General features: G+C 41.8%; 1 protein-coding gene across 9 annotated transcripts in view; it reads left to right on the top strand.

Moving 5' to 3' along the window:
- The window catches only part of RAD51B (RAD51 paralog B), a 400,284-nt gene that overhangs the window by 371,321 nt on the left and 15,874 nt on the right, over positions 1-13,089 (top strand). The gene's annotated exons all lie outside the window — the stretch shown is intronic.

Below are 13,089 nucleotides of genomic sequence, written 5' to 3'. Positions count from 1 at the left end.
GTGGACAGGCTCTGTGCAGCATCCGCAGTGTAATTCTGTCAGTTCACCTCAGACCTAGCTAGACTCACTCTTACAGTCTGGAGTTCTCAGCTCTGCTATTAATATTTTCATTCTGTTGTCAATGTATCCATCAGGGTCCACTAACTTCTAACAAGTCTGCAAACGATCAATGAAAGCAGCAAAAATGCTATCAGGAGACTTAAATTCATGGCATAGTGGTCAGACACTCCTTTGGAAAATGGCCCCTGTTCCAGTTAATTTCTGCAAATGAGTAGAGACATAAACAGCGAGGAAGAAATTATCAGGTGCAGAGCACTATCATGTGTCCAACCTCAGGCTGTTAGGGATGTATGGGAATCATTCCCATCTGATAGCAATTTAGGCACTATTATAAATGAGTTGTTTCTGTCAAGGTCCTTGAGAATGGATGGCTGCATCACAAAAAACAGCTTTACATTTTGGATTAAATGGATTGATGATGGTAATCCCAACAGAAAAAGAATAAGAGAACTGTAATGGGAGCTCAGCAATCCTCTCAGCTTGGAAGTGATCCATTGGTTGTGAGAGTGGTGGGAGAAATTTGAACTGGTCTTGAGCTTTCTGTATGAAGAGTATTCAACTTAACTGTTTGTCAGGATTTAGCTTTATTAAATATGAAGGCTGCAAAAATGAATGGCTTTAAAAGGTCGCCATTTCTAGAAATGTGCTCCTACCTTTTATCTTATCTCTGGAAATTCTTGTTTATCCAGCATAGAAAAATCCATGGACCTATGAGATCTATAAGCCTGATCGATCCTTTAAAATCCCTGGAAGCAGTGGCTTTGTTTATCTCCAGAAGTCCAAGAATAAGCTGATTTTGCTATTTTTAATCTATCCGGAAATATGCAAAGAAGAGAGCTTAATTGCAAACAGACCAAACCTTACATAGGAAATGGGTATGTCTCTTGGGGGCACCTAAAAAGTGAATATCTGAAATTAAATTCATATACTCTTTTCCCTTGCTCCCTGAAGCACGTACTCTTGAAATGAAAGGGAAGGCTGTGTGCTAGAATCATATCCCAGTAGTTTCTATTCATTATAACACTCTGGATATCTTAATATTCAATTAACAGATATTTCCCAGCATGTATGAGCTCGAGGTGACTCGTTGTATGTGTTTGTAATGAAACCATTAAAGAGAACTGAGAAAAATTAGAAAAATAATAGCTCCATTGCTAGGACCTTAATTTCCTTACAAGAGAAAAATGAAGCAGGAGTATTGTGATTCCAGAATTTCACCCACACTTTTCTCAAGAGAGCACTGCCACACCCAGCCAACAAACTATGGCGAAACCTCACATCATGAAAGTGGTTCCCATCACCTGCCCAGAAAAATCAGGATTGTCTTTTTCTCACCTTCCAAATATTATGCTCTGTAATGGGTAACATATAAGGTCCTAAGGTGGACCAGATGCATTTAGCTTAACTAAAAATCTCCCTACTCAAGGGAGAAAGGGAATGGTGTTGTTTTTGTGTAGGCACAGCAGCAGACTCTGACTGCCAGTACCATTTCTGTGTTAGCTCTCACACAAGTCATTGCATGACCACTGAGCACATCCCACGTTATTCTCTCTGTATGTGCCCTGTGCTGTGTCATGGAGCTTGAACAGAGCACTGGCCCAAAACTGTGTGTTCCTGCAAGTTTGGAAGCAAGCCCATCCCAGAGGTCCTCAGACATCAGGTGTTCATCTCTCAGTTGAGCATGTTTGGCTGTACACCCCAGGCAGCGGTGGGACGGCTGAGCACCCTCAGTTACCCTACAGTCCTGCCACCACAGCCATTGTGCCACCTCACCAGGCAACGCCACGGGCTAGGAGAAGGAGCCACAAACACTGCTTGTGTCCACACCAGCTCCCTGGCCACTGCACTGCGGTGCCCGCTCGCCTTCAGTGCAGAAAGCTTTACCATGCCCCAGGCTATGGGTAGCCTCTGCTGTGCTCTCAGGGACACAGTGTTTCTTGAACCTGAATCCTAGCCTCCATACTCTGTGGTCTAATAGCCAAAATGGTCTGGGTAACATCCTAAATGCTGAGTGGCTTGCCAGCAAGAATGCACACAGGGGACCCAAGATCTGTAGATTTATTGCATGTAAACCAAAAAGTATATTAAAAAAAGAAGAGATAAAAATAGATGGGGAGCTTGGGGACCGGAAAAGCAGCCAGTGGAGATTAGATGCACTGCTGGTTGACTCATCCAGCTTGTTTTATTGTAGCTCAGTTCCAACAACGGCTGTATTATTTCAGCTTTTGTGTAGTGAGCAGACATTTGTTTTGCATCGAAGCTTTTTCACATAAATGTGCTCCATTTTTCATTTCATCTTGCATTTCCCAGCGTTTCTACTGGCAATTACAAACGGGAGAGGTGGTGGCTCCAAAAGAGTATTAGCCAACTTCTCAGCTGGTATAAATCAGTAACACCCCCTGTATTTAATGGAGCTATGCAGCTTTATAACATTGACTCTGCACCAACTGTTCTTTTAAAATGTGTCCCACCTTATAAAGAGCTGTGTTTTCTTCAGTGGTAGATTATGAAATTAAAGAGAAGTATTGGACTGACTGCCTCACGGAGCATGTGCAGTGCACATCTTGGCAGGATCAGCTTCCTAACATGTGGTTCTGTTCAATCTGAGGGACTTGTTTGCAAGGAGCCACTGAAGAACAGCCCATGGTGTCCTGTCTGCCGCCATCCGCTGCCTGCTTGCCCAGAGCCTCGCAGTGCTTGCAGTCCCTGCCTCACTGCAATTCATTAAAACCCTTCTGTGCCTGCATGTAAGTGGCTATGAGGAACAGTTTTGGTGAAAATATGTGGAATGTGTGTCAGGCTTTGTTAGCTGTTCGCAGCTTGCTTCACAGCTTGGAAAGTGCTGCCCTGCCAACTTGGGCTGCACTCAGAGGCAGAGGAGTTCTGCAGAAATGGGTTTGGAAATAACCACAGGAAAGGAGAAGTGTTTACCTTGAATGAGATGAGATCAGGTGGATCTACACATGTGGTGGAGGTTGTGCAAGTGCTACTGGATGGTGGTATTCTGCAGCTCCTAGAGAGCACATGGACTGAAGGCACACTTTGGGTTCTGTGCAGCTTTTCAGAAAAAAACATTTAAAGGCGATTGCATGACACAAAACCTGGTGATCAGGTGGGTCACTGCCCACCCATGTTCCTACACCTCTTCTTATTAGCCCTTGAACAAGCCGGCCTCTGCTGTATTGTCAAGTGAAGAATAGGTAGCTGTATATTTTTTCTGGGATTTTATTATGGTTTTAGTCGAGATGTTTATTTGCCTGTTGTGTTCATCAGTTTCTCTGTAGAAATTACACAGTGTTATGGACAGTGTAGCTATGCTAACCAGAAAAAATGCCTTTATCTCTTCGTTTTTTTTCATAGTAGTGTGGAGGTGGAAGGGAGAATCTGCCAAAATTTGACTTTGTTTCATCAGAATCTGCTCCTTTATAATGGAAGCTGTATTATATAACAGGCTTTTCCGTGGCCAGCTTGTGAATAGTGTGTGTAGCTTGCAGCCCATCTCTGCCATGGACATACACAGATTTTTTTAAAAAATCCAACTGAAACCCCAATTTTGAGACTCAGGCAGCTGTATAACCAGAAAGAAGGTCCAAGTTGATAGGGAGTTAATTTCTGTAAGCACATTTGAATAAAGTTACTATATAAGTGCCTGAGTTATCTTAACTATTTTCAACAACACCAAAAAATGGCTCTTTTTTTCTCATAAACTTTTCAAGCTCGTGAATTTCTGATGACAGTCACTTACAGGAATAAATGGTGAGCTATTAGCAGATTTGTGGAGGATTGAGATAAATTTGGGTCCGAAATAAATGAAGACCTCCATAAGAGGTAAAGTTAGGAAATAAGTGTGTGGGAAAATTGGAGTGAGTCAGAAGGCAACAGGGAAAAGGAAGCCACAGTACAAATTAAAGATTGCAAGTAACAGGGCTGGGTGCCAAGAGCCTCAGAAAAGAGAAGAAAAAAAAAATCCTTGATTAGCTAAACTGTTTGCTTTACTATATAAAAACTGACCTCCTTGAGGAGCCCTGAGCCCTGGCCTCCTGGGAGTCTGAGTACGTGCGGACGAGCTGCTGCCCTGCTGATGGCAACACAAATGCTCCAGCGCTGATCTTCTGGTCTGTGGGCTTCCAGGTGCAAATGTGGCATCTGGCAGAAGTTCTGCCCACATCAAGCCGATGGTGCCTCAGTGTTTTATCCGGCCTGGCAATATATATTTTCCTTCTTTTGCAAATGACTACAATTATCCCAGTTCCAGTAGCTATGTGTGAGCATATGTGTTGAAGGGAGCCACTGTTTCTGAGCAGCTACAAAGTGTAGGCCAAGTGTGACTTTTGAGGGGACAGGTGAGGGACAGAGCTGGCATGACAAGCCCATGCCTTCAGCCAAGCTCAGCCTCCAGTTCTGGCTACAGCAGCCAGTGGGGCTCCCCAGGTGCCCTCCTGGATATGGAGCACTGTCTGTTGTGCATTGTCCTCATCTTGAGTGCCCACTCCCCAAGGAATATCCACATCCTCTTGCCCCAAGGCCTCTACCCCTATGCAAGAGATGCTCTAGCACGGAGACCCTTACACAAAACCACCAACCAGACCTGACACATGCCATCTTAATCCAAATGCTCTTTACTGTCATCATTTGCTTTATCTGCTGTTCTTGATATTGATGTTGATATTATTGTCTTTCTTCCCCTGATCCATTCACAATGCCATCACCAAGTTGAATCATTGCTGCAGAGGGGGAAATTCAGGAACTACAGGGATTTTGCTTAGGAACCTAACACGTGTGGGTGTCTTTTTCATGCCTGCTGACACTTTTTGAATGCGAGTTCTGTTCTAGACACAATGTGAAAGAGGAGCTATCACAGACAGAGCTGCTCAGAGAGCACAGACAGGGAGAGATATATATGGAAACCTTTTGTCAGCAAGTCCCTCACTTTTACTCACAAAATTGTTACTTGCTGTCTAAATGCCCATATTCCTCCACTCTGTAACTGCAAAAATCTATAAGAGAGGTTAGCTCATGAAACTACCTTTTACAATTTAATTAATTAATATAAAGACTATAAGAGAAGAGCTCTTTTTTAACAGCAGAGGATGGAAGAATGGCAGGGCTTCTTTGTAATGGAACAAGATTGAAATAACTGATACTTAACATTTGTAAAATCTTCTAGAAATGAACATTTCTAAACCCTTCTATTATAGGAGGATATTATAATCCCGGTTTTACAGATGGGGAAACAAAGATGCTGTTGTATTCACAAGGCCTCTAGAAGACACGTAGACATAGAGCTCAGTTCCTGAAGCAGAAATCTGTGTTCAGGCCTAGGACTATACCTCACTGGGACTATACCTCAGATATTCTGCTTTTTCTTGTGAAACTGCAATCACATGGGCATCTAGTTGCAGGTTTTTTCTGTATAGCAAAGCTTTTCATCTATGCAAAATCATTCACTGTGGCAGAGATTGCTTTGTCTGGCCCTAAAAATGCACAGGGCTGCAGGGTGTGCAAAACATGTCTTAAACTGTTCTCGCCTTCCTTGTTTGGGTATATTAAGAAAGATGAGGATGGTCAGATGGAAGCAGTTTGCAGGGGCCTTGAGTGCAAAGTTTCTGGATATGTGAGATTTGCTGTGATTAAAGGTGTATTCCAGCATCCTCTCTGAGGAAGGAAACAAAGATTTTAAACCCAAGTGAAATCAAATCCATCAAGCAAGCTTAACTCAGGAATGTGAGAGTACAATGCTGACAGCAGAGGGATGTCACTAGAAAAGGAAGAGACAGTATCCACTAGTTTCTGTTCATACTGCACTGTTCATGCCAGAGTCTCCAAGTCTTCAGAAATGCCAATGAACTCTCGGCACACCCAGTTGGATGCCTGAGTGCCTCTGTCTGCGTGTTACAGATGAAGAAACAAAGGCACAGGAGATTGTGTGGTCACATAACACTGTGGCATTAGATTTTGGGTGAAGCTACCTCGTGTAGTTACCAGATGCCTAATTTAGACCTCGTCTGACATCTCGTTTCAGTAATATTGCCCAGGCTAAAGACAGTCCAGGGCTTCTGATGTCGTTATTTAACTGCTAGGTAACACCCTCCTTTTAGTCCTTTTTACAGGGTTCAACAAAAGGGGAGAGCAAATCACCAAATTGTCCCAGAATTTGAAACTGTTGATATAGAGGTCCATTATTTCTGCTGATGAGGTGAGATGTTCTAGAGTCAGGAGAGCATTGGAATAGAAGGTGAAGGCAGCTGGGAGCTCAAATGCAAGGTGACCATCATACAACAGAGCACACTACTGATGGGTCAAGTGTGCACCCAGAATTCAAAACCATGTTAATGCCATCACATTGCTGGTAGACACTTGTTAACCAGACAGAGAGAAATGGAATATGCATAGTTTCTGAGCATGAGCCAGCTGCATGTACTGGAACTATTTCCGTCACAAGTTTTTTTATTCTGTTGACTTTTTTGAACATAGTGGCCTGTTTTCTAGCACAGGTTGAAGACATTTGGAATCACAGTATGATTGGCGTAGCAAAACTAGGAAAACAATAACATGAAATGGGAGTTAGTCACATAAGTAGAGTGCATTAAACTGATTCTGTATAGCATTTTCATCCCAAAGTGTTTGAGAAGTTTGTCTATAAATGGATTCCTTCCCCGTGGCTCAAATGCAGCCACCTCTGGGCTGAACTGCAGTTGTCTTCATTGCCCTCCCAGTGCTTAGGCTGCTTGTTAAGGATTTGCTTTATTATGCATCTGGTGTTATCTGACTGTTCCTAATAAAATTAGAACTTTGCAGCACCTTGTTCAGATTCTCAGACTGGAAAGAGCAGTTGTTAATGCCAAAGGTCCTAAAGTCACTGAGTTTTTCAAGACAAAATTCAGAGAAGTTGTGCTAATATGCAATTGCAAATAGTTTCAACCAACATCATGTAAACCATGCTCAGTGAATCCCAAGGACCAGACAGTGTTGTGTACGTCTCTAGAACTGGAACATCACACACGTGGTCAGGGTGGCAGGTCATGTTGTTCTGGTTTTTTTGCGTCTTGACTCTTGTTTCTTTACTCTTCTTCAAGACCTGATGACACCCTTTAAAATGGCAGGGAATTCAAAGACTGCAAGAATGAATTTTTTTTTTTTTTTATTTTTTTTTGTCAAGCAAATGTCAGTAGTTGACTTACTTCCTTAATGTGTTCCATCTCGATATAACAGACCTAAAACCAGATCACAGCCTAATTCCACAATTTTTCTGAGTAGTTACCAATTTATTTTGGCACTTCTAACAACTCATTGATTAGAAATAATGGAACTAGAGTGGTAGAGCACTTAGCTTTATATTTTACTGAAGACATCTTACACTTATTCCTGCTACATTGTCATACCTTGTTTTCCTCAACAAGTACAGGATGGCCTGTTTAGTTGTACTACCTTATAATAAGCTTACCTCAGGGAAGTAGAAATAGCAATCAAGAGAGGTTAAATAATTTTTCCTAGCCAGGATCCACTATTCATACTTCACCTGAAGTCAACAACAAGGCTGAGAATACTCTCAGTGATAGGCTCATATACTTCCCATGGGATCTTATTCCCGTCGTAAGCAAAATATTTAAGCAAATCATCGCATAGAAAATCTAGCTCTGGATTTTGCATCATGGCTTTTTCATCAAACGCTCTAGAGATTGAGTTTGAACCCACCAAATCCCTCCCAATCTGCAAACCATAAATTCATAACTGAAAAAAAAATCTTTGTGTTCATGAGGAGAGATGGCTTTGCCAAGCCATATTGGCAATCGCAGTAAGTGGGTTATGGTCAGTTTTCTAACACAAGTTTCTCATAAAAAAAAAAAAAGACAGGAAATTTTTTACATTCATGGACAAATGCCAAATCCATCCCCTCTATCTGAATGCACCGATGCTCAGCTTTTGTTAGTATTCATTGCACAGAAATTACTGACCTCCAGTTTTGACCATGTAGCTGCAGGAGGATTAGGTCAGTTCTCTTCTGGGGAAAATGCCACCTGATGTATAGTGGTAAGATACCACAGGGCCACATGCTCTTTAACGACCTCCTTCAGTCTCTGGAATTGTTAAGCTTTGTGGTCAAAGTCTACTGCCTGTCTTCTGGTAGCGGTGCCCTGGGGCTGACAGGTCACACACCAGGTCACACACATGGAGCTCCCCTTCCAATGAGTCCTCGTGCCCACCACCTTCTGCGCTCAGTCCAGCTCCTCTGTGACCTTGCTCTATAGCTTGCTATGATAGTGTGTCTCCCCAGCATTTTATAGCTGTTGCGAGAAATGAACATTTTTGTCCATCTAGCCCAGCGTAGGGTTTTTTTTGTTGGTTTTTTTTTTTTTATGACAGCTCTGAAGCCTTTTACTGTGTTATTCTGTTATTTTTTTTCTGCTGATCTTAACATCATCTGATCTGTGTAAATGCTGAAAACTTGGTACATCATCAAACATCTGCTATATTTTTGGAAAAACATCTCAAGTTTGGTGAAGCAATCCAAATCACCAGAAATTGTGATTCTCAATTTGCACAAAATGCGTGCTCTGTTTTTTAAGGGCTTCTGCCAGACCCTGCTGACACATGAAGCATAAGAAAATATTTGGCATCAGCCACTTCCCCAGAGATTTTTCCTCTTGTAGGTAGTGGAAAATGATCCCTCTGTACACATGTATCCAATTCTTTTAGGTCTATTCATAAGCAAAGGTTTCATCTCTTTTTTTAGCATACCCATTCTGATGGTTCCTTTGTGCAGTTTATGGCAATGCATATATTCACCTCCTTTTTTAGCCTCTGCTACAGGGCACAGGGAACCATGCCAGTGTTGTAGATTGTGGAGCAGCCCTCAAACTCTTTTTCAGTGATTTCATCCCCCAGTTTTCCAAAGAGAAGGGCCTCTTGAGAAGGTTGAAGACTGGCTCCCACTTCTCTTAGATTATGATTTTTGAGGCTGTTGTTTCACCATCCGGCTGCATTTCTAATCCCCTTGCAGGAATAAACCTGCCACTGCTAGTGTGGAGTGTTGCCTGTTTCCTCTCTGGCACGGCTGGTGCTGGCCCTGCTGCTGGTGGCACACAGGCTCCTGCACCAGTGCCCACCTTCAGACCAGTAAATGACATGTTTGCTTTATCGAGCACGTAGTCTTGGGAGCCCTTAACAGCTGAGACACCTCTGTGAGCCCACTGTCCCCTGCCACAGGGCTCAGTACCACTGTCCTCCAGGGCATCGCTCTCCTCTTGACACTCTCCAAAGGATGACAAGATCCTGCTTGTTTAGATACTCTATCCAACCATATGCCCAACACTCCTCATTGCTGAGACAGAACTTGGTGTTTCATTGCACTGAACTTCAGCGATAAGGGCCTGCCATGAAGCTTGGATGCGTGGTTCCTCTTTCAGTTCTGGGGATGTTCAAGTCCTGGCCTATCCAGTTCAGGGGATGTTCCAAGTCCTGGCCTATCTGCCATTACCTGGGAAGCTCAACAAATCAGACTTACGAAGCAGGCCAAATGCAAACAACATTTAAAGCTCCATGGCCCCTTACTAATGGGACTACACTGTGTCGAATCTCAATAGCTTACACTTAACAGCCATGTCATTATGGAGTACGGGCACACAACTGCTGTTAAAAAGAGAGAGAGCACAAGGAAAAATAATACAAAAAGACAAAATGCAAGAGGCTTAGGAGGCCCCTGGTTTCCTTAATGGAATTAGTCCTTCCTTTATGAATTCCAGGGCTAGATGCTGTAAACGTGATTCACATACTCTCTCCCCTCACCAAAGCAGAAAGATCTGCTGGACACATGTTCAGAGCAGAGTGGGGGAAGATATGACGTGACTCAAGAGCCTCGAAGGCCAAAAGGAGTAGATGGGGGAGAGCTCTGCAGCCCTTGATCTTTGTAAGATTTACTGCCTTTGCCTCTTGCAAAGATCTCCTTTTTTTTTCCTGGAAAATTGCTAGCTTCTAGCAATTTACAAAAAAAAAAAAAATTGGCTGGGGCAGTAAACAAGATCTTTGAAGGGGGAAGGAAGCCAAGAGAAAGTCAGGCCCATTAGTCACGCAGCTGCATTTCCTGTCACAAAGGACCGCAGTTGAGTAATCACTCAAAATATGCTTGTTATTTTTTCCTATTTTATTTTCACTTTCAGCCTGCCAATATCTACTGTAAGAAAAAATTAAAACATTGAAAAGTCTTTCAGACTCAGAGGGGGAAACAAAGTAGAATCAGACATTGATTTACATTATTTTTCCCTTTCTTTAATTTTCATAGCCCAAAACCACTTCAGTCATATGAGAGGAATGTTGGTAGTGCCGAGTGGGTCTGAGACGGTCCCAGTGTTTTCAGGGCATAAAATTTCAGCAGGATTGTGGGTGTCAAAGTACCTAGGCTACAATTCCAGCTGCTGCCGTTAATTCACTCTACAACCTTGATTGAGTCATGTAGTAATTTATCTGTAATTTATTATGAAAAGTAAAGATGATCATAGCTTCTGCATAATTGTTTTGTCAGGCTTCATTAATAATGCTTATAAGTAATGTTGGGTTTTCTGATGAAAGCTTTGTAGAACTATTTGTCTAAGGGAAAATGTAGTCAAGACTGAAAATAAATAAACTTGTAATTTAAAGCAGAACATTCTTATGAATAGATTTTAAAAGAACTTACATAAAAAGAAGTGAAAATAAGAACAAGACTATGAAATAGAAGAAGGAAAATCTTGCTGACACTCTCTTGAAACACTCAGAGGAAGAAAAATACAGCAAACCTGTCACAGGGAACAACCCTCTTTGTAACGTTGGAAGAGACCGTATAACTGATTGACAATACCACCTCCCCACTCTGAGATCTTGGATTACAAGATGCTGGCTCTGGTTGATCTGGTACCAACTTCAAAAAGAAGCCACAGATACGTGATGAAAGTAAAGCTAAAAAAACTGTTTTTCCAGATTGCTGCAAAGAAAATACCTCTTTTATCAACAAACACAACTCCAAAATACAAAACCCCACCTTTTATTTACTCAGAAGTAATGAGTATGGTGACCAGGCCACCTATAAAGAACGGCCATAAGCGTGCTTCAGGGCACGTAACAGTTGGTAACTCGCATTCCTGACTGGGGTACCTGACTATAAGCCTATGTGAAAATGATTGCAAAGGGATTGCAAATCCCTGTTTGGATTGCTATCTAAGTAGAGAGTAGTTTACCCTACATGGTAACATGACTTCAAATACTGCACAAAAAAGTGAAGCTTACATTTGCATGTAAGTGACTGGTAATGTCATATAATTCTCTAATTTGCGTGCATTTGATACCGCAGATGTGCAATGCTTTCAAACCGCAGTTTATAAGCAGATGTGATTTACACAGTAATGTAAATCACAGCTTCTTAAAGCTAGTTAAAGGGTGTAAACTCAAACAAATATGTGATTTACGCCAATTTGGTTTAAGAGAGACTTTGAAAAGCTGCTTACATGTGTTTTTAAAAGCACTTCAGAATGATTGTTTATGCATATTTACACTGAATGCAAAAGTAAGAATCTTGTGAGTCATGACTCAAACATGAAAAATTCTGCTCCAGATTATCTTTATAAATTATGTTCATCCTTTGTCTTTCCAAACAGCAGGCAAGGCAAGCTGTGCTCCTCCACGGGCACGCAGTGTGCACTCCCTGTTTGTGGTCAGAGCTCTCTGCTTCTCTCACACCAGATGACTTTCACTACTACATGGCCCAGTCTGCTGGATCCCCACATCACATGACATTCTATGCAATAGCAATAGTTTTATATCCCTAAAACTAGGTCTGTCATAATGTGGGTTTATGAAGTCCATTTCCAATGATTATTCATGTCTACACAGTTTTGAACTCATATACTGGTATGCATGAATGAATGGAAATTATTTGTTTACAAGAGCAATGTAAACATTGTGCATTTCCTGTTATGAGTACCACAGTAGGTCATATTTCCTATACTGGCACTGTAGGGATGTATTAGTATAAATTGCACCAATATCTAACAGATCAGAGTGTGTAATAAATAATAACCACCAATAGAATGGATTATATCTAACCAATATTTGAGTAGCAACTAATATTTCCCTATTTATCTACCTGGTTATCTTAGGAACTTGTACAGCTCTGTCGCCATAGTACCTTAGTATCTCCAAACCTCTGAACCTTTGAGATACCTGTTCTCTCCACACAGGTCTGATGCATATTAGTACAATTATCCCTGTGTAGGTACACCACTGAATTCCTAAGATGAATGACTAGCCCAGGATAACCTCAGAAGTCTGTGACCTCTTGATTCACCTGCTGGCTGTGAAGAATTATTCTCTCTTTTGCACAGATGGGAAGCTGAGTCATAAAGAACTAAAGTTACGTGACCATAAGCACACAGATAGCAACAGAGATGGAATCAGAACTCATGATGTACAGATCCTCAGTCCCTGACTGGGTGCATTAAGCTACTCTCTCCTGTCTTCAGTGAGCTGATCGAATTGGGTAAAACAGCTAGCAATTGTTGCTCTTTCCAGTGCAATGCTTCTGTGATGTGTGTGAAGGGGACTTTGCAAATAATTGCTCACCAAAAAGCCAAATGAAGTGGGGAACAGGGCAGTTGCTTAGTACATTAACAACGGTACTTATCAGCCCTTCTATGAAACTGACGCATGAATCTGGGCAATTAATTCATGTCAACATGCTGCCATTTTTCTAATTTAATATAGGTATAATAACACACTTGGAGGTCCAGGCACAAAAATAACCATATAGTGCTGCTCCACTTCTTATTTAAGACAAAGGAATGACAGACAAAAGGGACCAAACAGGGAGAATAATAATTCCCACTTAGTTGAATGAAGTTTCTGTGATACAACTCAAAAATCTCACTCTTGAAATAAGAGAGGCTGGTAAGAATATTTTAATCTTAAGTTTTACATTGCCAGTGGACGTGTTACTGCAGGGCTGTTGTGCTTGGGAGGGCATAGACTTCGGAGCTGTGGTTTGGGGGTTCTGCACACCTT

This window comes from Patagioenas fasciata, chromosome 5, assembly GCF_037038585.1.
Source record: "Patagioenas fasciata isolate bPatFas1 chromosome 5, bPatFas1.hap1, whole genome shotgun sequence".
NCBI classification, from domain to species: Eukaryota; Metazoa; Chordata; class Aves; order Columbiformes; family Columbidae; genus Patagioenas; species Patagioenas fasciata.
This window is presented reverse-complemented; position numbering and strand designations above follow the sequence as displayed.